Source organism: Schistocerca cancellata, chromosome 1 (genome assembly GCF_023864275.1).
Source record: "Schistocerca cancellata isolate TAMUIC-IGC-003103 chromosome 1, iqSchCanc2.1, whole genome shotgun sequence".
Taxonomy (NCBI): domain Eukaryota; kingdom Metazoa; phylum Arthropoda; class Insecta; order Orthoptera; family Acrididae; genus Schistocerca; species Schistocerca cancellata.
The window spans coordinates 1,017,302,455-1,017,329,944 of NC_064626.1; the positions used below are offsets into that span (position 1 = coordinate 1,017,302,455).

Consider the following 27,490-nt stretch of genomic DNA (forward strand, 5'->3'; position numbering starts at 1 on the left):
TTGACTGCTAAATGACGTGTACGCAGAAGTAATGAGACTTTTTATACCCAAGGTTTTTCTCTTTTCGCCCGCATCTCGTGGTCGTGCGGTAGCGTTCTCGCTTCCCACGCCCGGGTTCCCGGGTTCGATTCCCGGCGGGGTCAGGGATTTTCTCTGCCTCGTGATGGCTGGGTGTTGTGTGCTGTCCTTAGGTTAGTTAGGTTTAAGTAGTTCTAAGTTCTAGGGGACTGATGACCATAGATGTTAAGTCCCATAGTGCTCAGAGCCATTTTTGATTTGTTTTTCTCTTTTCAGACAACATTATTTTACCCTTCAAAGTAGTTCCCTTCAGGAATTATACACCGGCTGAGTCGTTCCCCTTCTTGGTAGCAGCACCAGCAGCACTGAAAGGCTTCAACTGGTAGGGGCCTTTAACATACGTCACTTTTTTTTTTAAAGTTCTCCAGACCCAAAACGACATACTTTTACATTTTTCAATTTTGGAAAAAAAACGTCAGTGGAACTCAAATCAAATGAATAGGGGGACTGTGGAACAACAGGAATGCCTTTTGAGGTCAAAAGATCCGTGATGGAAATGGGCGCGTGACATGGGGCGTTGTTATGATGCAGCATCCGCTGTCTGAAATGTCCGGTCTCACTATTTAAACGTTCCTTGAGCCTTTCAAAGACATCCTTGTAAAGCACTTAGTTGATAGTTTATCTGGAGGAAAAAGTTATTTACACGATAACCTTACTGTCAAAAAAACAAATCAGCATTCTTTTTACCTTTGATTTACTCATTAAAGTTTTTTCGGTCGAGGAAATGTCTCAGTGTGCCACTTCTCGCTTTGCCGCTTTGTCTTACGATCGTGCTAAAACATCCAAGATTCATCACCTGTGTTCACACGGTTAAACCATTCGCGGTAATTAGGAATTTTCTCAAAGTAACGCATACGTTTCTTCGATTGTCCTGATCAGTTGTGACGTTTTACGGCACCATCTAGGCATAAACCTTTCGCATGAGCAGATCTCCGATCAAAATCGGATGTATGGTGAAAGTGTGTGACAAGCTACTCATCATCATTGCTAAACGTCGCTCTGATCCCACGAGACCACGCACACGTTCGATGTTTTCGTCAGTTTCTGAACATGAAGGTCTCCTTGAGCGAGGTTCATTTTCAATGTGTTCTCAGCCTTCGGAAAATAATGTGTGCCAGAGAAAAGTTTGTGCCCTTGATAAGTAATGTTCCCCATAAGCCTGTGTAAGTTTTCAAAGCTAACACTCGCGGATTCCTTAAATTTAACACAAAACTTGATGGCACATCGTTGCTCTAAGTTCCGTTGTCGCATTTTCATAAAAAAATGTCTCTCAAAAATCAGGTGATGGCTGTGTAGAGCTTAAACTCTGACTGAGCGTCTGGAAGGGATGAACACACCGGTCTACAAAGTAGAACAACACAGGTTGCCACATCGCTCACAGTGTTGTCAGTCTCATTACTTCTCTCACACATCTCTTAGCTCAACCACTGTTCCAAATAGTTCCAGAAACTTCCAGTGAGCTTAAGGTCGGGTGATTCAGGGCGCCAGTCTATGTGCGACAGGGTCCTTCAATAGTTGTCAAACAAGGAACGTACAGCTGTTACCCTGGAAGACGGGAGCGTCCATATCATATTCACCACGGAGATGTGCTTTCTTCTACAACATGTTCACTGTGAACGTTGACGAACTGTCTTGTTCACGTCCGCAGCCTGAACGAACGGGCCCATGTTAAGGTACGAAAAAACACCCCCAAAACATCACGGAACATGGGACTGCACTGTCCACACACCGCAGGATAAGCGCCTCTGAGCCTGCGCCTCGAGTCTGAAAAGAGCCAAAACCATGACTCGTCGGAATGCATTACATGCCTCCAACAGGTAGTGTCCAGTTTCTGTAATGCTTGGCCCGGTTAACAAGTGCAGCTATATGTTCCACTGTCAAAAATGACCTTTTGCGAAGTATCAGACTCCAGATGTTCATTGCATGCAGTTCTCTTCGCAATGTTCGCTTGGGAAGTTGTTCAGATGGAACTGAATTCACTGACAGCGGCAGTTCCTGTCGGGTTTGAAACCTACCGTCACAGCCGATACTTAACACTCTTCTCTGGCTCCTGTCGGTTAGGATCTTTTTACGACCACTACTCTTACTCTGTGTTCCACGGCTGCAAGTGGTACACCATTCCGTGTACACATGTCGGACACTCCACACCGATACACCAACAAACTAGGCAAATTCATTCACGATGTCGTCTTGAATATGTCCAAACACCAAAGTTCCTTTCTGTCGTTCTGTCTTGTCTCCAAGTGGATCCGCTGCGCTCTGTTGATTCTATAAAACCGATTGGTACAAACAGTACACGCCACTTCACTGATATGAAGTGTCAGAGGTAAAGGGTCACATGACCTCCTTGTGTCAGTTTTACATCATCTACCGTCTACAGTGCTACAAAGCGACCAGTCTGCTCTTTAAAAGGGGCTAATTTGTTGGGTGAGTTTGCTTGTAGAGAAGATTTAGCACCAACGTTTTTTTATGTTTATAGTCGCCACCATGCACCGAGCATTCGCTTTGACTGCATTCTTATTTCTTAAGAAACTGTACATTCTACTACGAAATATCCAGTACAGTCCTCCAAGAAAAATCTTTGTACTAACTGCAATTATATTAAAGTAAGTCGAGGAATACAGGGAATGTATTCGTAGTCGCGAATATGAAGAACCATTGACAGTATATTTGAATGAGGACTAGAAATCTGTACTGGACCAGGACTAACACTGATTCTCTGCCCTACGCGAGTGGTCGCCTTAACCGCTTCGGCTATCCGTGCACGAATCACGGCCAGACCCAAACTTCCATACGTATTCGTTCAGCCTGCACTATTACATTACGTACATCCCCGTCCAGGAAGGACGTATTTATTGAGAATCGAGCGCCTGGTTTTGGCGAGTAAACAAGAAATAGCAGTCCCTGTGTCATGAAGAAGAACGATGCGATGTTGCTTCAGACATGCATGCTGTTCCGTAATGGAGGAAATTAAGATGCAGCGAAGTTTTCTAGTCTGTCAACTTTCTTCCCTACCTCCCCTCCTCCCCCCACCCGCATTCCCAATACGATTCGCTATTTCCACACCCACCGCGCAAGGCTGTGCAGTTAAAACGCTTCGTCCGTTACCAATTTATTTTTGAAATTCCTAAGAGACTTAGGTGATTTTGTGTTATTCGTTTCGAGTCCGCCAATTCAGTTTTTTGTTTTTTTTTTTTTTTAGCCTTTCGGTTATACGCGCGAATCGCACAGACCTTTGACCATTTACGCCACCCTCCTTTGCATGCGGTAAGTGCGCTAGTGTGACTTGATATAGGCATATCTCATAATGGATAGAAACATACAACTTTTTTCATTCACAATTAATCCTAGGTGAAATTATGTATTATCTGCGTATGACGGAACTGACTGCAGGTGGTACTGCTTAATCCATTAATACTACTACCACGTTTAGTTACATGTATACATTTGAAACTAGTTGCCATTCTCTGCAACAAATTGAAGTCTTACAAACATCTAACTAGATATTCTTTTTAGAATAAATTATTCAAAGTCGTCTAAGTAAAGTCAGATTTTGACACAAATTTAATCTGCAAAATGTACTATTAGGGTGCACCAAATGAAGCTGTTTTGCTGATAACGTAATATAGGAATGCACAAAATGAACTGTTTCATTCTTTGTGAAGTCCAGTCCAGTGCCAAAGCGAGCAACCCATGCATTCATTTCCGGAAAGATTCTAAAGAGAGAAAAATAAATCTCACAAGTTCGAGCGACGCTTTCCAGTTTGCTGGCGCCAGACTAGTAATACGCGTAAGAATTAGTATTGACGGCAACAAATCAAAATTTCGCTGTCATTTAATCTGCTATTGGCTGAATTGTTCCTATAGGTAACAATCGTGGGTAACAGTCGCATTCAGCACATCAAACTATCCTGGGCGTCATTTGTATTTTTACTGTAACACTAAACACTACAAAATTGCTTAACATTCAGTATCTATGGAGTAATGTAGTGCGGCGAAACCTGCTTCAATCACTTAATTTCGCAAGGAGAAGAACAGAACTTAAATTTATTGCTTCATTTCGCTCCATGCCTAGGTTTTCTAATCTCCACAGTTATCCCGCATTAAATGGTGACTAACGCCCATCCCTCCACCTCTTCTTACCACTACTAATCGCTACTTACGAACGTACCTCATTTTCTCTTTTTTCCAAACTACAGCTAGACGCTATGGGCGGCTAAGAACCATAATGGTTTTCTACGCAATCTTGGACTATAACTTAATAGTTTGTTTGTGCTGGCTACCCATAACGAATACGTCCATATATAGCGAAGTCTTCCGTTGTTCAGCGACGTTCACCGACAAGAAAAGGGGTAGTCAAACTTTTTTACCAACCGCCCACTTTTGTATCTCTATTATGCAAAATTTTCTAGCTATCCACCGGTTTCACAGTAACGGTGATTTATAAATTAGGGAAGTAGCCTTACTTTATAAAATTTATAAAGTAGAGTTACAGGAAGTTAAGGCATATAATAATTATTAATTACCAAATAATTAATGTAACAATTTATGAAAAATTAATGAAAATGTTTTGAAAACCCCTACGGCTTACCGCCCACGGTCAAAGCTGTAAGGCTCACTAATGGGGCTGTAGATACAAGGTTTCTATCGCTGGACTAGAATAACGCAATCAAGTAACGCGACCGGAAATAGCGTGAGCTAAAAATTCTCATTCATTTTACTAATCTGTACCTTGCGCTCACTAACCAGTATATAATATTTTCCCTGTTCGTACCGAGAATATCTGACGCTAACATCTCTCAACTGAATGACATGGGCTGCGGAGGTGGAGGCGTTACATCAGCTTTAACTTTGCTTGTCACGATTGGTTTCACACGAGCCAAGTCAGCTAGAAGATGACTCGTGGCTAGTCGCAGATGACGAGCAAAACACGTTGCAGTTCATCCTCTGAGCACCGCCACAGCAAACAGTGAAAATAAATCAGTATGTTGCAGGTATCGCCTTTGCTCCTAGAAGCCCCGCTTATCTGAAAGAAATACAGCTGGTACTGTTTGGTTAATAAATTAAACACTAACATCGTCTTGTGAAATATGGATCTTCTCACATCCCCGCAAAACACACACTCACACGCCCGCGCTGTTGACCCGTTTTGAAACCCGATGTTTTGCACTAAGTAACACGACAACATTGTTCAAGTACAATTATTTTAAGCTTTCCTGCGTCTACACGAAGATTCAGTCAACGGCTCTTCTGGACATTTTAAGCTCTGTACTTAACCACATCTGACTTCATTCGTTACTTCGTGTTCAGGATGTATGCCAACTGAGGAAATACTATTTTTTCCTTCGATTTCTTCGAAAATCATTAATTAATGTTCCCACGAGCATTGCTCGCTACATTAACAACAAAGACTAGTTCTGATCATGTGAGTATTACCAGAAACACGATGACAGCACAAAATTAATGTCACCGTACGATTTTGTTCATACTCTGCTATGCCTAAATAAGACACCAAAGCCTAGAGTTACATAGCTTTACAGTAATTGCTGATCGATTAGCAAGATGGAATGCGAAATGGCTGCAATTGCTAATTCTAAATAGTACCATAGTTTTGGAGGGCTGACGGCAGAGGCGTTCTTCGCGATAAAAAGTTTGCGGTGGAGGAAGGCTACCTGTCCTCAAGGATGGAGTCTCGAGAACTAAGTGCATACTAAGGATCTGAGTTAGGTAACTGCAACTCGTTAGTTTCATGGAAGGAGGGGAAAAACGAGGCACTATTTCTCACAAAATAAAAGTACTTTAAGCTTTATTTATTAATACTACTACATATTACATATATATCAGTGCTATCACTTTATGACCGGTATGTAATACTTGAGTAGTTAACTGAGAACATTTTGTATAAATTTTGTACATCTTTTGCTGTCAGGTAAGTGAATAATTTATATATTCACATTTTAATATAATTTGTTTTAGAGATTCGCTAGAAACGAAACAAAAGAGATCCTGAATTTAAGGTACACCGCAACTGGAAGCATTTAGAGCAACCAACCACCTGGAATTTTCAGTTGCAGGGAGAGTAACGGTGAACGGTTAAATACAGTAGTTTTGAGATTTCGTGACAGATGGCTGTTTGTGTACTTTGAAAGTAGTCAGTATCCACTACACGTGTCCTGGCTTTTTTAATTGACACCGAACTCCTAACGTCTCTTCAGTACGGAGAGATTGCGAAGAAATTATTTTCTGTGAGAGAGGTGGGAGAGTGGTGGGGGAGGCCAACAGCTGCCTTCCCCTGCACTTCCCTGGGTACTAACCTGTCGAGGACTACCAGTTCCTACATTGGTCACTGAAGAGAAGCTACAGTATGAAAAGAATGTGGAGTCAGGCTGGTGTTTCTTTAGATACACATGTAAACTCTGATCTATCTGTTCTTCAGTTCGCATTGTTTTGCTAATACCACATTAAAGTGAGGAATCATTCTCACTTATGGGCACCACAAACCGACAAAAGAACATACAGGGAAACTACCGGACAAAGGAATGAGTCCTACTAAAAAAAACTTTCTTAATATGTTGCTCGAGTATAGACGAGACACAGAAATCGTGCTCCCCATTCTGACGGTAATAATACCTGTCACTTTCGGTATAAAAATAGTGCAAATAGTGATAGGTTTACGAAACGTGGACACTGAAAGTGAATATGCGCCTTTAGCAATGCTAAAACCTACCAAAAAGTGGACAATGGCTGTTTCCTTCATTTCAGGGGAACGGTCAAACAAATTCAGCCACTTTCTTTTCCTCTTCTTTTAGTTAACTGGCGGAGTTAAACAGAACGCCTACCTTAATTAGGACATGCGCTCTCCGAACCATCCGTCAAAGACAAGATCGGTGAAAGTCTGTCCCTTCATCGAAACTATCTTAGAGCATATAGTTCCGGTACCGAATTGTTCTTTCCCAAGGAAGGCTAAGCACTGTGGGACCTTCGGCATATCTCAAAACGAAGATTCGACTGAAAAGATGTCACTTTCTAAGGCTGAAGAACTCCTGCAGACACTGCAAAGTTATATGATATATTTGCTAGTGATCACACTTCTCTTGGATATAAATGGTTTGACAAGTATTTAAAATGACAAAGTGATTCAACAGCTAGCTGAGATGTGAACAATGAACATTAATCTATAGACCTTCAAGTATCTTCGGTACTTGTGCAACTACTACGAGCAATTTCTGAAGCAGTTAAGTCACGCAGAGTAGCGCGCACACTTTTGCTGATTTCACTGTCGAGTACAAGCTGACACGTGCATTAGGTGTTTGCAAATCGCAAGCTTAATGAGTAATTCCGGGCTGACTCAAACCATTCTACAAACACTGACTTTACAATGAATCTTAGTCTGCTCTGCAGAATGCGTGCATGTAAGCACGACATGGAAAGAGGCACAAGAATCTCCAAAGCGCCGAATATTTATTGGATCAGTGATGCTAAGTCTCTGTTCCAGTAATCTATGCAGTTATTTCATGCTCCTGTTCATATAATAAAACAGATTTTACTGGGTTTGGATTATGGAAAAGGAACCACCATTTACAGATGCTCATCAGTACATCATCACCTACTATTAAAGTTTTTAATGTACAGCCAACGTGCATTTATTAGTGCATCTAGAGAGATTTAAGTAGCAACAAACAGAGAACTTACTGTACAGTTAGCAAAATAGCTTTCCGAGTTTTCGTGGCCAACTGCGTCAATATGCCCTGGAAGCTATGGATTTTTATAAACAGTCGGCACAAAAATATTGTACAGTTTCTTTATATGTTATATATGACAACATTCCATTATAACTATTGATAGCCTTTAGAGAGCCAGCCCTGAGAAACGTCAACCATCTGGTGAACAAGATGTAAGAGACAGGCGAAATTCCCTCAGACAGAATATAATAATTCCAATCCCAACGAAAGCAAGTGTTGACAGGTGTGAAAATTACAGTACTATCAGTATCCTAAGTCACGGCTGCAAAATACTAACACGAATTCTTTATATACGAATGTAAAAACTGGTAGAAGCCGACCTCGGGGATGATCAGTTTGGATTCCGGAGAAATGTTTGAACACTTGAGGCAATACTGACCCTACGACTTATTTTAGAAGATAGATTAAGAAAAGGCAAACCTACATTTCTAATATTTGTAGACTTAGAGAAAGTTTTTGACAATGTTGACTGGAATACTCTTTCAAGTTCTGAAAGTGGCAGGAGTAAAGTACAGGGGGCGAAAAGCTATTTACAATTTGTACAGAAACCAGATGGCAGAGTCGAGGGGCGTGAAAGGGAAGCAGTGATTGGGAAGGGAGTGAGACAGGGTTGTTGCCTATCCCCAATGTTATTCATAGGAATTAAAAGCCACTGCGAAGAAATAAAAATTTTGAGGTTTGCTGATGACGTTGTAATTCTGTCAGACACAGAAAAGGACCTGGAAGAGCAGCTGAACAGAATGTACTGTGTCTTGAAAGGAGGATACAAGATATACCTCAACAAAAGCAAAACGAGGATAATGGAATGTGGTCGAATTGAATCGGGTGATGCTGACGGAATTAGATTAGGAAATTAGACGCTTAAAGTAGTAAATGAGTTTTGCTATTTGGGGAGCAAAATAACCTACGATGGTCGAAGTAGAGAGGATATAAAATGTAGACTGACGATTTCAAGAAAAGCGTTTCTGAAGAAGAGAAATTTGTTAACATCGAGTATAGATTTAAGTGTCAGGAAGTCTTTTCTAGAAGTATTCGTATGGAGTGTAGCTCTGTATGTATGTGAACCATGGTAGATAATAGTTTAGACAAGAAGAGAATAGAAGCTTTCGAAATGTGGTGCTACAGAAGAATGCTGAAGATTATACAGGTAGATCGCGCAACTAATGAGTAGGTACTGAACAGGTACTGAACTCATTACAGAATAGAATTTTTCCACATGTCCCAGATGCAGAAGCTTGCTAAAGTGCCCTGTGATATCAGCAATGAATAGCGATTTACGTAATGAGCATTTTGAAACTTGCCTATCTCGTATTAGGTACTCACGTAAGCCAAACTCATTTGTGATAACGCGAGCAGGAGCACCGATGTAGGCTTACATCCGAAGAGCATTTTCATCCATGTCAGAAAGCTATCCACAGGATCAATTAGCAATACCGATTACCAAACGCTATAGCGAGTGAAGTAAGAAACTTTTCCAATAGCCTTCCACTGAGAACCAACAAACAACTTGGGAAGAATGTGCCTGTAGCATTCGCCGTTCGCAAACCTGTGGCTCTCTACGTAAAGCCTGTACATGACTAAATTCCCTTATGAGACGAACGTTATGTCAAAAATATTTTTAGAAACAGTAATATTGAAGGCCCTATAATACGATTGTTAGGATATGAGAAAAAATCGTTCATAATTATCCGAGACACTGTATGACATCTTGGGACGTTGAATGAATGGAGGAGTCACTTTTTGGGGTGGTATTCTGCGGAGTGGCTTTCGTGCCATAATTTTGCACACTTATAAAAAAAAATACCTTAATGTAGAACAGAACCATCGTGCTATAACATTCTTTGGACCATCTGTACCCTCCAGAACGACAGTCCAACGGGTATCGCGAATTTCGCAGACAAAGACTTCCTCCTCCTCCTCCTCACTCCCCCCCCCCCCCCCTCAATCATCATCTTTCTTCGGGATGTCGTGCAGGTATAGTTCTACACTGAATTTAAAATTCTAAAGACCAGGGAGATGAGTAATCCGTCTTTGGAAATTTCTATGGAGAACACTAAATGACCATACAACATAACGACTACAGAGACGCTTATAATATACCACAATGGACTAATAACTATATGATCTATCCCTGCTTCTTGTAAAATAGTTTTCGACCCACGCACTCAAGGATAGACAAATGTGGGGCAGATCTTAAAAAATTTGAACTGAGAAGGTGAGGCATGATCTGAGAACAATTTTAAATGGGAGTAGTATCATTTGTCAAACAATAAAAAACTGTACATCCTTTTTATTGTTTTCCAAAACTCACATCAGCGTATGAGTTTGCGACCTAACTTTTTATCACTCCAGAACTTCATCGTTAATTTAATCAATCACGATTAATAACAACTAGGTCCACAGAATTCTGAAGTTCGATACTATGGCGACTGCAGACCGAGTGCGCTTCTTCCTAATGGCAGAATAGAACTCTGCTATCAAAAATTGAATACATACCGTCTTCCTCCGCGGAAGGGAAAACATAAGAGGGAACGCAGAGATGTACCTCTTATCTGTGACTTTACGTAATCTCAGATAGAAGTAACTCACTGAAGTACTGCTTGCCGTTTTAGTAAAAAAATTACACGATTTCTACCCACGACGGAAGGCCTACGAAATGTTACGGAATCTAACGAAAATCCGCCGTTTAATACCTATCCCTTTATAGAGAAAAAAATAACTTTCTTGATCTCATTTTATCAACACGTCACACCTGTCCACTGTTTCGCTAGATGCTCACTGTTGTACAGTGCGTAATACCGGTTGCCCTTAGTCATTGCCTCTTGAACTTTGTAGCGTTCAAAGTCAGAGTAAAGCCGTCATATCCTGTCCAGCAACGCAACAGCTCACACAGCAGCATCAGATTTTTTAAACCAGTAAAGGCAGTAACTGGATTAGTCACCTGATGAGTTCTTTTTTCCTAAGGCGAAGGGGGCCGTTTCATCCTGCATTGCTATGGAGAATGGAATTCCTCATAGCTCCTGTCTGTACTAAAGATCAAAAACATGCAAGTATTAGAACGACAGAAAGAAACCGTGGACAACTATCTTATAACTGAATTACCAAAAAACATGCGGAGTAAATTAATTTCTATGGATACATCCACTGCGTTGCAGAAGAAGACAAAGTACGCACTCTTTGGACTTTACTTTCTGTTCTGCATTCCGATATTAGCGAGGAGCTTATGACTAGTCGACCAAAGATAAGAGATCGAATTTCCGATACGAATTTATGCTTCCACTTCGCAGTGTACATAGTGATCCAGCTGCCCCTACCTGTGGGTTTTAAGTAACCGACAACACCTTCAAAAACCATCTGTAAGATTTTCATATTCTTTCACTCGCTACACGCAAACTATTAGTTCCACAGAAAAAAATAAATGGGACTTTTTGTTGGAAATTTGATGTACTTAAATTTTGTGCTACAATGCTTTTTTGCTAGAGGCCATAGTTTTAGAGTTATTCAGGAGAAACGCATTCTTAGGTCATTTATGTACTTTTTTCTTTAATAATTCGAAAACTACGGCCTCTACGAAAACTAGTCCCAGTACAAAATTAAACTAAGTTAGATTTCCTACAAACAGCCCTGCTCAATTTTTCTGCAGAACTAGTAGATTGCATATATTGAGCGAGGCAATATGAAAATCCTGCCGTGGTGTTTGAAGGCATTGCTGGTTGCATAAAACCCATAGGTAGGGGCTTCTGAGTCACCCCAATATGTACTAGAAACTTGCTTGCTTCTCAGGAAAACGGTAAGAATTATAGTAACAAACTGTAGTTTTTCAGAATTTCTCTGTAACAAAGACGGCATTTCCTGCCTAAGCGACGTCAGATGAATGACAATCCTTAGTTCTGAATGTGTATTTTTTGTTTCCTGTGGAGCGCACGAGTTCGTGACAAAGCGGCCTGGTGCTTATCTGCGGTCGAGGCAGGTGGCACGGCAGGTCACTCCGATGAAGTAGCCGGCAACCAGCGCCTGGGAGAAACTGCCAAGAGCTCTGTTACTTAATACTTTTAATAACATTATGTTTGCAGAATGAGATTTTCACTCTGCAGCCGAGTGTGCGCTGATATGAAACTTCCTGGCAGATTAAAACTGTGTGCCGGACCGAGACTCAAACTCGGGACCTTTGCCATTCCAGGGCAAGTGCTTTACCATCTGAGCTACTCAAGCACGACTGACGAACCGACTGACGCCATCCTAACGGTGTTCCTGAACATGGAGAGTCACTAACGTTAAAACAATGTCCTTAGAACAAGAAAGTCATTTTCTTCTCGTGCTCTGTCCAGTTGCATCATCGCCGTACAGAGTGCAAATTTTCTGGCTAGCTCCGCTGCTGCCTCCGCTCTACTGAATCCCAACAGTAGAGTATGTCGGACATGTTCTGACTTCCCCACTTGGCTCTCCATTTTCTAGCACACACAATTCCACTCAATATCTCCAAGTGATAAAAAGACAATGTGTAAACTCAAACAGCGATAGTGAACTACAAATAAAAAATGACAGCCGATAAATATACCCACAGCAACCGGAATACCAACATGCAAAACAAAAACGCTACGAACTTTGCATCAACCTAATAGTCGGCCGGTGTGGCCGAGCGGTTGTAGGCGCTACAGTCTGGAACCGCGCGACCGCTACGGTCGCAGGTTCGAATCCTGCCTCTGGCATGGATGTGTGTGGTATCCTTAGGTTAGCTAGGTTTATGTAGTTCTGATTTCTAGGGGACTGATGATCTCAGAAATTAAGTCCTATAGTGCTCAGAGCCATTTGAACCATTTTGAACCAACCTAATATTTGGTGTTGAAGTAGGCTATTTATTTATCCTGTAATTCCCTGTGAAGTATATCAAGGCAAAGCATATCTTCATTATATAAAGAGAACGCAATGGCTATATTGAAATTCAGTTATATTAAAAATATTTAGAGTAGTGAAATATGCTGACTGATTATTAACGACCTATCCTTGCCTGTAACTATTACGAGTTAGAAGAAAAGTTACTAGCAATCTCACAGTTCTCCTCTGATCGCAGTCGAAAAGCCTGAAATCAGGCATTGAAAGTGAAACCCCACGATCATGCCCTGAGGACCACGCGATGTCGGGCGGCCACCGTGTAATCATTATCTGCCACGTGGGGTCATCCGCACGCGGTACACAGTTCTCTCGGCCATTGCCGATGGCGCGACCCTGGAGCCGCTACCTCACAATCGAGTAGCTCCTTAATTGGCATCACGAGGCTGAGTGCATCCCAGGCCACTCCTCCCACCATTGAGAGATCCTTGGTTGTACCGGGAATCTAACCCGGGTCCTCCGCATGGCAGCCATGTACACTGACCCATCAGCTACGGAGGCAGACCAAATAAAAATTAACCAGTTTAAATATTCAAATTACACTAATTACAGAAAGGAAAAAGATATATACGTCTGTTTGTGGCGTTGCTGTTGGTTAACAATCATTCAAGTAATAAAAAATTCAGACAACCTTATCCATTGAGCTGTGACGAAAGAACAGATTTTTTAACAGTTGTCACACCAAAACTTATAAAAACGTGACAGAACACCCAAACCCTTTCTAATTTATTTTATTTTATTTTTTTTTAAACGAGAAGCTGATACGTAGCGTGCAAATGACGTCAAATGCTAGATGATGGAGGTTAAATATTGGTTACTATTGTTTTGAAATTATATGTATTTCTAAACTGCTAAAAGTTGATAACGTGCCTGAGGACAAGAACAGCTGCCAAATCAGTAGACACAAAAAAGCAGGCAGAGAAAAAAAACAGTGTAAGTAAAACGGCAGTGTAAATAACAGCGTAGAAAAATAGTGGTGTAGAGGTAATGGCGATACGGAACAGCAAGAAGGATGGAACATACCCGAATCGTAAAATGACAATAATGCAAGTACTTTGCAACTACAGCAGTTTCTAAGCGTGGCCTTGTCCGTGATTACGTTTTGCCTTTCGACACCATCGCCATTTTTATTTAATATTACTGGTGAAACAACGTATTAAAACTAATTGGAAAAAAGTCTTTCTTCTAATAGAGGTGTGTGTAAAGTCAAGGTTTTTAAGCTGTACATACTGGCACACTGTGTCAAGTTAAGCTACAAAGGGTTGATGTACAAAACGCTCACAAGGGAAATACTTAATTATGCATACAGTAAATAAGCCTTGACGCAAAACGCCTTAGCGTGCTGAGTCGGATTGTGGCGTAACAACGTGCGAGTACAGTGCTGCTTAAGTGCAAATTGTGCTGTTTTTAATTGACGATTGTTAAACGCAGTATTACTATATGGGAGAATCTGTATGGCTACAGCCATCTCAACATCCTGTCATATACCCGTTACGACAATTCACCATCTGATTAAAACCAAAAATTCCGAAGTGCTAATCACGTAAATTTTGAGCCTGCCAGAAAGGTTGCACTGGTCGCTTTTACATTACGCGTAGCACGACTCGTTCTAAGCCCTTCTCCTAATAATTTCTCTATTTACGGACAAGAGAGAGTTTGTTTCACAACTGGTGACCAGACAAAGGTACCATTTGAGTTAAGAGTTACTATTTCGTTTTAAACGTTACAGGGTCACTGTCTAACTTTTATTCTTAAGCGTATTGGAACGTGGACAAGACGGGAGAGGAAGTAATCTAGATCGAAAAGCCTCTATTGAACTAACTACACCTAAGTTAATGACCTAATAGTTGTGCATTATCTGACAATCTGACTACCATCATTATTTGATGCAGGTGCCAAATTTTTTCTGCTATACACTTGACAGACAGTTAGAAACTGATACAAATATGATAAGTTTGAGTCCTTTAGATATTCCACAATTTTTCGATTTAATTTTTCTTATAAAAACTTCTGTAAGTTCTGTGGTATCTGGGATATTTTGCTTTTTCTGTTCCAGTTTGTGCTTTGTGCTTCCTGGCAAGAAGCACACAGCTTTTTTTCAGCAGATGAAGCCTGGTTAACAATAGTCTGTCGTCTCAAGCAGAAATATTGTTAAGAGACATTTTATTCTCAGCTCGTGGCTTCCAAGACGAGTGTCACTTTGTTATGCAACTCTTTAAACGGTTTGAATTCATTTTCCCACCTGGTCAAGCCATTTTTACTAAACCTTAATGCCTTCTTCACATGTGGAAAAGCCGATTTGCACCTGGACTGATTGCAGACTGACATTTTAATTAGTTTACAAAATTGAAGAAGGTATCGCATTCAAAAAGATCTTACCTGAGAAAATTCTGCGATGCTCTTACAGATCTCCGAGCTGATTATATTATACTTTTAAAGGCCAGGAACCTCGTTCAACAGGTCACGACAAGGTGAGGAATCTTTTCCATAGTTCCTTCCATATATTATGAAAACAGCAAAAAGGCTAGAAAGTACTGATTTACAGCTGCACCCATACGATGCAAATCAATGAAGCATACTGCAAAGAGTACTTCACATTGTACCACAGATTACGGTTTCTTCCAGTTCTATTCGCATATTGATTGCACCAATATACATACAAAAATCATATTCGTATTGTTACACGGCTATTATTACGAAATGTCGTCACTGGCATATGCTGGAACACATTAAGTGTAAGGTGCCTGCGATGGTAAGCAATGCCCGAAACTAGTCCAGTATAAGAAATTATTAACAGCAAGCGTTTACGTCAATCTGTTGTTAATATATTTATAATTTTGTTTCGTCCTGTGTGAGCGATATGTAGTATCTTCCAGGGTTTCTTAACATTGGTTTTTGAAAAATTATGTAATAAGCTTTCGCCGGTTGATTAGTTTTTTTACCTTTAAGCAACTGCCAATCTTTTTTTTTTCTTTTCCTCTTCAGAATTTACGTGATGTGTGAGACACACAAACCTATGATCATTCGTGCTGCCTGTCTGTTATTGCCAATATTCTAATATGGGACATGTGTGTTGTAAGCAGCCTCCTTTGCAGACCAGCTCCATTGCCAATATCCTACCAATGAACCAAATACTACTAACTGCTTTACCTATGATTGAAAGAGTGTGACCATTCTGCTTCACATCTCCTCAAAATGATACAGCCAGCTATTTGTAGGAGTTAATTGGTTCGAATTGTGACTCACGTTGTAGTCACGGAAGCTACGTTTCCGCGTTTTGTGAAATGCGCGATTTACACGTCTGAAAATTTAAAGCAAGTCGCCAATCTCTGCACAACTTTAAAATGTGAACAACATCAGCCTGAATATTTCTGCTGAATGTTTTTTATGCATTACTTTATTATCGATAACTACATCAGATGAAAAAAGTGTGAGGTTACTATTAACATTGACAGGTGATTAAGATTAGGCACCAACAAGATTTTTCCCTGGGACACTGCTGAAGTTACTTCTACTTCAGTCGATGGCTTCTTATCCACAATTAGAGACTGTGTGTTCCCTAAAATAAATATTCAATCCAGCTACGAAGTCTTTTTGTACGCCATGCGATAGTCCCTTCATTAATAAGCGTTGGTGTTCTAATGCGTCAAATGTTATTCGGAATTCAAGAAATATTGCACTTATCTGACTGCCTAGGTCCACGAGTTCCTGGACGTCATTTGAGAAAAGCACGATGTTTTCGGAACCCATGCTGGTTGGCAAGGAGGAAGCCATACTTCATTACCTTAGAACTCAGAATACGTTGCAAGATTCTACAAGGCAGGGTCTCAGCAGGAATGATCAGTATTCAGAGATTTGACGGGAACTAACATTCGAATCGGAAATATAGTAAACTTGGGCTCTAAAATGTATACCTTAAGAACTATGAGCACTCAATCTTCGCTACTGTGAAACCAGTCTCTTCTACTGAAGAAATGTTCGTAGCTCTTAAGCTATGTATTTTAGAGCCATTTTTATTAGACATTTTGGCTTCGAATGATCGTTCCCGTCACATCTCTGAAAACTGACCTCTCCCCCTGGAACACCCTGTACATGTATAGCAATAATTTTGGACGGGATTTCTTTGATTTACATCCGCTACGCTTCTTGTAGATGGGCCTGCCCTGTGCTTTCTTCCTATAACCTGACTTTTTTTGTTCGCGTGATTTGCGATATATTACGGTAACCTGGGAAGATTAGTTCACCTGTAGACTCTGTATAAAATGTGACACTGATTCCATCGGCATCTGGGGCCTTGTTTAATTTTAGAGTTTCCAGATATTTCCCAACACCACTAAAACTATCTTTTTCGGTCCTCTGTCCAGTGGTGGGAGAGTTTAAGTGGTCAGTACTCTTCCATTTTCCGTTGTAAAAGAACATTTTAAAACACTTCAGCAGTTATAATTTTGCTTTACTACCTTTAATTACAGCACTCTGCAGGGCTAACACTCATTTGAAAACAGACACTAGAATGCATTGTGAAATGCACACATCCACCTCTTAACTTTTGCTCCTGGTGCATTCTTTTCTAACCAGCGTACACATTGCATAACAGGCGCCGGACGAGGACTGTGGATCAAGATGCCGCTAGAAGAATGTGACGTGAAACCGGTCAGACAAGGTCGAGTCCCATGCTCGTGAGAGCAAGTCTCTTCCGCCATCGCCTAGAAGTATACAGCAGTCCGAGACAACTATACGATATACAGAGCGATTTCATTTTATGTTCCAAACTTTCAGGGATGATTGAGAAGGGTACACTTGTCAATTTGAGGTAAGAGACCCTGGTCCGGGATACCTTCGACACTGGAATACGTGTACCGGTACTATTGTTTCTAAGACTGTAGGGTAGGCAACTTTCAGGGGTCATAGTATGGACGAAAACAAGAAAAAAAAGTCTAGTAAATATGTGCCCTGAAATGCAGACAATACATGCTTTGGGCACTTGTTCAATAGAAGGGATTTGTTTCTTGGTATCGAAGATGAAAAACTGCCAACAGCAAGTACGATACGCACTTTTACTAGAATTTATTTCTTGTTTTTGTCCATACTACCATAGCTGAAAGTTACCTACCCTAAAATCTTAGCAACAACAGTACCGGTACATGTATTCCACTGTCAGAGTATCGGGAAGATTTCTGATTGTAACTTTCGATTGTCGTTTCTGGACTAAGGTTCCTCATCTCAGATTGATAAATGTATCAATCTCCATTATCCCTGAAAAGTTTTAACTTCATTGCGGAATCACCCTTTATTTCTATGCGATCATGAACAATTTTGTACGACATCTAGGAGACGCCAGAAACGGTGACGAGCGGAAATTAACGAGTCCTTTAATTGATTTATACTACATACCGATAGTTTACAGAGACAGAAAATATATTAATTCGATAGTGGCGTCATAATGACTAAGAGGTCATTTTCTCCAGACTCCACCATGAAACTGAGAAAACTAGTCAGAGTTCGTGTAGTTGGGCGTGGATTCGAATGCAAATCGCCTTGGTACTGGTAAAGGTGCAACGCCATAATCTCTCTCTCTCGTCAAACATTAACAGCTTCATTTACTACTAGTTTTATTCAGATTATTCAAAGGAGTAATTAAACAATGGTTAGCTACTAATTAAAATTACCAGCGTTAGGCTAATGGATTGAAAGCAACAAGGGAAGACACGTCAGCAGCCTCCATTTTGAGACGTAATTGAGCTTAATAGGCCGAAGTTTAAACAGTGCCATGGACGGATGAGGGAGGCGGGGGGGGGGGGGGGGGGGGGGGAGATTTGGAGGAGAGGAAAGAAGGGGGTGGGTATGGGGGCGATGGTGTACTCACAGAACGCACGATTAATAACTTCAGTGAATCGCAGTTCACGAAAGCAAACTTACTTTTCAATAAAATGAAACGGTCATAACGACCATTTCTTGAGCTCCAGGGCCATACATTCAGCTTCCAACGGACTCACCATTTATTATTAAATTTTTATTTAGACTAATGGCATACCATTGTTTCGATTCGTCGATTGAGACATTCCAGACTAGCTTCCATACCTAACGCAATAATGCGCTTATGACCCTATTTTAAGTGTGGGAAGAAGTGTAGGTCGCAGGAACTGAGGTCTAACGAGTACGAAAGGTGAGTCCTAGAGCTAAATTTCATCTTTTTAGTCTTCAACTCTCCATTCCGAATGCTGCCAAGCTGCTTTGTTTTATAATCTCGAGGTTTCTAAGTCGCGAAGATCTTGAGTCGCTGGTTGTCCCATTTTGTGTGTGTTTCGTTGTTCGTTCCTGAGTTTGGCATATTTGAATTCTACATAAATGATAGAGTTCATTACTTTCTGAATTTCTTGGATCGTGTCGGAACCAACAGTTGCTGCTCAATCGCTTCGTTCTTCCAACTGGGAAAAAACAATCATTGTTGTAAAACATTTCGGGCGGGAACAGTCTTGAGTTACCGCGGGCTCACGAAAGTCTACTTAATGTACTTCTACATTCAATATTGCGGCTTTCGTGGCTTCATATGAACCAATTCAGAGGTCGAAAGAAAGCGACAGGACCACACCTGGCAAAGAACTGCGGCATTATAATGAACCAACCGTATTCAATAAGTTGTAGATAATACTAGTCATTCTCCAAATAAATTCAGTTCACGATGATGCACTGCTGCATGGGGTCACGTCTCTTTGAATCAACTCATTTACTTTACATTTAACTATTCAGATGAACCAGCACTATTATAATAAGTGAAATTTCAACCTCCCAAATACAGCAGCCGCCGCACTTTTCGTTACCCTCGTGTGCAGCGACCGGTAGTCTGTTTTCCGTCAGGCCCAATAATAAAGACTTGGATTCTCACAACTTCTATTCTCAATCACGTCGTGAAATCCTCAAATATGTATCATTTCATTTGCATTTACCCATCCAATGGAAAATAGGATCATAGTTATAAATCACTGTACTCATAAATAACGACTACCCTAAAAAATATGACTATTCATACATTTCCCAAATGTGCTAGGTTCAAACACTTTTTTTAGGTAGTGTAAGATGGCATAGTATGTTGCATTATGCGTAGTCAAAGGAAATAAATTTTCTCACTGAGAATAACGCTATAGTCAGAATTGTGTCAATCTGAAGGATACCACACGGCAGTCAAGATTTCTCTTCAGTTCTCAAAAATTTTCGATAAAGTCATCATTGAAGTTTTCCGAGTGTCTTTAATATAACAGAGCAAGGACTTTTTTTGATGGGGCGCATGGCTGTGTGGCAGAATGCTCAGCTGCAATGTGGTCAGCGCGACCACGGCAAATTTTTAAGCAAAGATGCATATGCTGCGAGCATTTCCGTGAAGAGGAAAAACAATTTAAATGTAAACAATCGCCAGTAACAACTTTTATAAAAGATCGGTAATTAAGGACATATTTGCAATGAAAACTGAATTTTGTGTGCGATGTGTAATTAGAAATAAGACGACGTGCATTTTTCATAAAAAATGGCAGACTATGTGCTAATTAGCATATTATAATGAAATGCCTTAAGTATTCAAACTGAGCGACGAAAAAACTGCACGGTTCTGCGATACGAGTCTCGATTGCTACCCATACTTTTTCCATCTTCACGTATTTTACGCTTCGTGGAAATGTTTGTAGACCATGTACTTTAGTTTGAATCCCCAAGAATCGTATGCAGCCGCCGCCTCCACATCTAGCACAGAAGAACGCAGCTTGTCGAAAAATCGACCTTACTTTAGTATATTAATCCTTTCAGACCTTCTTCTGGAGAAAGACCTTTTCGTTATGCTCTAATGCTCTTAGGTAATTTAATAATTTCATATGACAGATTTATTCAAACATAAGAACCCCTTCCCAAAACATACTTCGTACACTTGGCTTCCATCTATTGGAAGAAACTACACTCCTGGAAATTGAAATAAGAACACCGTGAATTCATTGTCCCAGGAAGGGGAAACTTTATTGACACATTCCTGGGGTCAGATACATCACATGATCACACTGACAGAACCACAGGCACATAGACACAGGCAACAGAGCATGCACAATGTCGGCACTAGTACAGTGTATATCCACCTTTCGCAGCAATGTAGGCTGCTATTCTCCCATGGAGACGATCGTAGAGATGCTGGATGTAGTCCTGTGGAACGGCTTGCCATGCCATTTCCACCTGGCGCCTCAGTTGGACCAGCGTTCGTGTTGGACGTGCAGACCGCGTGAGACGACGCTTCATCCACTCCCAAACATGCTCAATGGGGGACAGATCCGGAGATCTTGCTGGCCAGGGTAGTTGACTTACACCTTCTAGAGCACGTTGGGTGGCACGGGATACATGCGGACGTGCATTGTCCTGTTGGAACAGCAAGTTCCCTTGCCGGTCTAGGAATGGTAGAACGATGGGTTCGATGACGGTTTGGATGTACCGTGCACTATTCAGTGTCCCCTCGACGATCACCAGTGGTGTACGGCCAGTGTAGGAGATCGCTCCCCACACCATGATGCCGGGTGTTGGCCCTGTGTGCCTCGGTCGTATGCAGTCCTGATTGTGGCGCTCACCTGCACGGCGCCAAACACGCATACGACCATCACTGGCACCAAGGCAGAAGCGACTCTCATCGCTGAAGACGACACGTCTCCATTCGTCCCTCCATTCACGCCTGTCGCGACACCACTGGAGGCGGGCTGCACGATGTTGGGGCGTGAGCGGAAGACGGCCTAACGGTGTGCGGGACCGTAGCCCAGCTTCATGGAGACGGTTGCGAATGGTCCTCGCCGATACCCCAGGAGCAACAGTGTCCCTAATTTGCTGGGAAGTGGCGGTGCGGTCCCCTACGGCACTGCGTAGGATCCTACGGTCTTGGCGTGCATCCGTGCGTCGCTGCGGTCCGGTCCCAGGTCGACGGGCACGTGCACCTTCCGCCGACCACTGGCGACAACATCGATGTACTGTGGAGACCTCACGCCCCACGTGTTGAGCAATTCGGCGGTACGTCCACCCGGCCTCCCGCATGCCCACTATACGCCCTCGCTCAAAGTCCGTCAACTGCACATACGGTTCACGTCCACGCTGTCGCGGCATGCTACCAGTGTTAAACACTGCGATGGAGCTCCGTATGCCACGGCAAACTGGCTGACACTGACGGCGGCGTTGCACAAATGCTGCGCAGCTAGCGCCATTCGACGGCCAACACCGCGGTTCCTGGTGTGTCCGCTGTGCCGTGCGTGTGATCATTGCTTGTACAGCCCTCTCGCAGTGTCCGGAGCAAGTATGGTGGGTCTGACACACCGGTGTCAATGTGTTCTTTTTTCCATTTCCAGGAGTGTATTTTTAAATATTCGATGTTGTTATAAGTGCCAGCCGCTGTGGCCGAGCGGTTCTAGGCACTTCAGTTCGGAACCGCGCTGCTGCTACGGTCGCAGGTTCGAATCCTGCCTCAGGCATTGATGTGTGTGACGTCCTTAGGTTACTTAGGTTTAAGTAGTTTCGAAGTCTAGGGGACTGATGACCTCAGAAGTTAAGTCCCATAGTGCTTAGAGCCATTTGAACCATTTTTGTAATAAGTAAACTTAACCTTCAGTAATTGCCACGCTAAGTAACAATATTAAATCATACAGAGGGAAACAACTAACTGACTACCTCTGCGTATTCAGTGGTCACAAGCTGCATTCACTTGACATCATTATAGTGATGCCCAACAGGTAGCAGCTCTCGTGCATGGCGAAAAAGAATGAACATCTACAAATGTGTACGTGAGGTTCCCATTGAGGAAAGACTAGTAGCTGAAGCACAGCATATATTAATGGACACTATTGTAGCCGGTGTGTCTGAAAGGGTTAAAGATGCTCGGAAAATTTCAAAGTTGATTTTCTCGCACGTAATGACGGGGTAAAAGCTGGGAATGTGCAAAAAATATTTTGAATCTTTAAAATTTAGGTCACGTTAAGTGATAAAGAGGGTCACAGTTGCATAACCTATGTGCGCAACAACTCTGGCGACATCGATAATTGTAATCAAGGCGACCGCCTATCCTTGCTTAGGACAGCGGCTGCCCTTTTGGCCTCTGTCGCGAAGAAAGTCATCAGTCGCGCTAAAATCAAAGTGAGCAGAATCAGTACGTGATAACGCACAGTTCTGGTGACATCTTAAAAAGCTAGAAGATCACACCGGTATCCACTTTTCTGTGCCTAAAGTAGTAAGGAATAAGCGTGATTTATTGAAAAACTACATTACTCTCACCCCTTCGATTAAGTTATTCGCCTTCCTCAGTGTTTCTCTAGGCAGTTTGTGGTCTTAAAACACCGCCATAATAACTTTATTTGCTAGATACAACGTGAAACAGATCCATCCTAGATTCATATGGACAATAATCACCATAAATGGCAGTAAATATATAATAAAAGTATCACTTATCCAGCGTTTTGAAATGTTTGCAAATACGAAGGTATTTTCAGATGTAAATCATCTTTGGCAACTTATGTCCTACGGTCAAATTTGTTTACGATACACCAGTATTCAGCATCGCGCTAATGAGGAACGTAGTTGAAGCTGTCAAACTGAAAATATATATTATGGTGGGAACACTCAGTCGTAACTGTTCAGTTCAGTCTTTAATACGTATGAATCAAATATCATATTCTACGAGCAATAATACTTCACATCGTTACAATTTAGAGGGACCACGATTCCCATCAACAAAATTCGAGGTATTTTTTCAGGGATTTTGATGGCGTGTTTAAACATAAACGCATTTCTTTTATTATAGAAGTAATTTTATAGTATTATGCTCATCCTTTCTTTTATATACTATTTACAATCCGTTAGGAAGAAAAGCTAGCAATAGGACTTTTTTTAAAACGTCGATTACCTACAAGTATTAAAGGTTTCATGTTGTGTGACTTTGTTCATAGTATTTTTATTTTTAACGTTAGTGCTTACTTTTACCTAAAATGCAAAAACACGCAATCAATGTTTTCCCCTACAACAGAAATTATCAGGCTAATCTTCACACGGGTAGCTAATATCATATACTTCTAGATTCGAAAGTGAAAAGCCATACACACAAACGGGAGACCAACAGCGCTCGAAACTGGTGTCAAGTTTTTCCCGGTAGGTCCAGCGTCGTCGTATTATCGATGGTCATTATACAGGGTGACACAGAGCAGCCATATACAGTGGGCGGCACTGGGGAGCAGGAGCACTGAGCTGTAACAATCTCGTCATATAGTAATCATGGAACAGTGAAACTCAGTTTTTTTTTTATACCATAAAACTGTTTTGCAAAAACAATGAGTTTGGAAACTGCAGAGGGAGTTCCGAGCTTTCTTCAAATTTGATCGTCATGGTCGTGTTCACTCAAAACGCGCCAAAAACTTTAAAATTTGGAAGATACTCGATTTTTTTTTTTTTTTTTTTTTTAATGAACCGACTCTACGACTGAGAAATGCTCGTATTCCACAGAATACGGAAGACGTACGCGTTTCAGTCTTAACGAACCCCACGGAGTTCATTTTGTAAGCAATCCTCTGCGGGCACTGATTCCCGACAGAGTGTTCGCCGAATTCTCCATTTTGATTTAAACTTTCATCCGTACAAGCTACAGATAGTGCATGAAGCAGAAAGATTGCCAGCTGTGAGCAGAATTCTGTCGGCTAATAATGACAGCCAAACGAGAACAGTGGATTTCTGGACAAGCTGTGGATGTTAGATGATGTCCATTTTCATCTCGCAGGTTACGTAAATAACCAGAATTATTGTTACTGCACGACTCGCCTAAGAACACGGGGTGAACTGAAAGAATTAAATACGAAATTCGTGGTATCCCAGCTGAGATGTTGCTGCACGGTGGGGAACCTAAACAGCAGTTTGTAAGAATGCGTACGTACAGGAGATCGGCAGGTACAGGATGTAATTTTCAAACATTGATAATTTTCATTACTGTCTTTCAAAAGGCAAGCTGTAGTGGTTCAATAGCCATCAACAAAATGTTTTGTTTTTTCTATTTTTATTAAATATTTCAAAGGCTGTCTTTTCTGCGCCACCCTGTGTTTATATTGTAGAGAAGAGAGTATTACCTTTTAAATATCGTCTACTTTGTGTCATTGTAACCTACACAGTTTTGATCGCCAGAAGGATACAGTTCATGTTCTTAATTATAAGAGCGGTGGTGATGGTGGTAGCGGAAGAGGTGGTAGATAAATAGTTTCACGCCAAAAATCTATTTGTACCGCCAACATGTTACATGACTTTCTCCTCGGTGCACTTTCAACAAATTGCTCTCCCTTTTCCATGACCTGATGTATGGAATGCTTTCTGTTTAAGTTGGAGAGCTGCGTGTGTGCTTTATCATTAAGAGCTATTGGGATGTGTGCACTCAACACTACGTCACGTCTTCAAATAGCAGCAACGTTCGCAGCTCAGACATATCTGCAATGTTTCTTGCTACGTTCACAGTGGTCCATACTTACAGACCACTCGTACCATCCAAGATGAATTCTGTAGAACAAATTACCGCCATACAAAAATCAGGGTTTTCAACAGGTCAGGTAAAAAGGGTATAGTTAGTGTATCAAGCCTGCTGCAAAGGTTGCAGTCCTAATAATAATAATAATAATAATTCCAAGTTATCTAACATCGCAATGAATTGGAAACCAGATCAAAACTGTCGAAAAAACCGAAGCATTTTTATTCACATATCGTCGAGTGTTGTCCGTACACGTTCTGTTGTCATGCTGTTGGCAATATCTGTTCTAAGCAGGGCGTCTTCTCAGTACGATGATGTAAATTATTTCCAAATGACCGAATGCAGGTCTAAACCAAGAACCACAGTGACAATTGCTTAAGTTTCCAGGGGAGGGACTATCTTTGTGATAGTTTTAGTGCGGCGGTTTATAAGAATATTGAAAGTCTTCTTGTCGTTCCTCACTGTAGTGTATCGAGTACGAGCAGTGAGCCTATCAAGCATGTCTACGTTATGAACGAGCACTCTTTTACACAAGATGTGTAATACACCTATGTTTATTCAACGAAAATTGCTGTACGGTACGTGAAGAAGCGTGTTCTTATCTCACGGTCCGTACGAAGGCATGAAGTTGTGCTTGTGCCGGTTCTCCACTTTCACTGGACGTTTTGCGAGATCAATGTCCTATTTCTTCTATCGATTTCCCTGTAAGTTCATAGGTATTTTACGCTTGCGCGGAGGCTTTATCGACTTCTATACGATTCTAGCGCCGTGGTCAACGTCTAAGTCGTGGCAGTGTTAAGGATTTCAATAACTATAAGATTGCGGGACATTTTTTCACGGGAGTTATAGGGATGCTTTCGACTAAAATCTCAAGGCCACACGCCCAGTACGTATAGACGCTGCAGCTTCATACGAAAAAAATGTTTGACGCTCTTCACATACATCATTCACACATATGATCAGAGCCTATGGCTGTGGAACTATATTATAAAAACAAGTGTATCAACAATAGTTATGTTTTATCGTAGAATAGGTACCGCACTACTACGGTTTATTCTCACCATTTATTAGGAAAATGTTTTTCTGCCAAGGTACATTACGTTGTCCATGCAGTAATAACGTTCCCTGCCTTTCATAAAAAAAATAATTATCGAGGGAATTGTACAGAGCAGGTATTTATAATCTTATCACTTTGGTTTTGCCTACCGTTGGCAAAATTCCTATATTATACGTTATTAAGTAGCTGCATACTACAAATATCTGTTCTCAGCATCGTCAATAGTAAAGCCATTCAGTCATGCACTCTAAAGCATACGTTGCCGCGTCCATCACATTTTCACACAACTACGTTTCATACACTTCGATCTTCTCTTACTAACCGTAGTCTCCTAAAGGGTGGCATACATACAGAAATGTTTTAAATAAGTTTTCCACTGATCTGGACTTTTATTAAACGATAATTTATTTTATTCCATTAAAATTACATAGAGGTTTATTCACAGAAAATCATGGCACCTTGATAGAGAACAGATAAATAACAATTCTAGTATGGATTTAAATAAACGCTAACTTTTCATGCATTACTTAGGAAGCTGATGACTTTACATCTCATTTGTGAAGAGAAACATTTTCGTAATTTTCCAATTTACCAACTCTCCTAAGAGAACGATCATACGTTACGTAATTGTTTGTCCTTCCAGTCACTCCGTGGAACCTTTGAACTATAGATAATTGCTGCTTGGATTAGAGTGTTCGGCGTATTTTTCTTGGCTTTAAAGTATTATGAATCTGCTCTTAGGAAAATCCAATGTGATATCAATCTCCAAGAAAATAGTACGCCCTCTGATTTAGAACACAGGCTTTTCTGATATTTCTGCGAGCCGTACAAACAGTCATTTACCGTGCTGGCACGAGTGAACCCAGTTACGTGGGACTTCAGCAAATTAAGTAAAATTGTCAATTTAACCGTAGTTATTTACCTCTTAAATAGATGTTAACATCTAACTTACCTTCCGACACTTGTACCTTCCCGTTGCTGTCGGCAGGAGGGTCTTCGTCCAGGAAAAGGAGGAAATCTCCCTTTTGGTAACAATTGCCCTCAGAACGACTAAGCCGATATCTTCACAGCTGACGAAATTCAAAAGTAGCGCGCGTTTTGTAATGGCCGTGCCAAATCAGTGTGTCTACACTGCAGCACAGATCGCTATATACAAGCTTTCAAATAATACTGCGCTTATGGGAATAATGTATTGAAATGACTTTAATATGATAAAGCAAGATT

The 27,490-nt window shown here is 41.2% G+C and overlaps 1 protein-coding gene and 1 long non-coding RNA gene across 2 annotated transcripts in view; one reads left to right on the forward strand and one right to left on the reverse strand.

Annotated features, from left to right (window-relative positions):
• The window catches only part of LOC126089219 (catalase), a 67,047-nt gene that overhangs the window by 37,257 nt on the left and 2,300 nt on the right, over positions 1-27,490 (reverse strand). The window lies entirely within an intron of this gene.
• LOC126089235 (uncharacterized) overlaps positions 1-27,490 on the forward strand; it is a 38,010-nt gene that overhangs the window by 927 nt on the left and 9,593 nt on the right. The window lies entirely within an intron of this gene.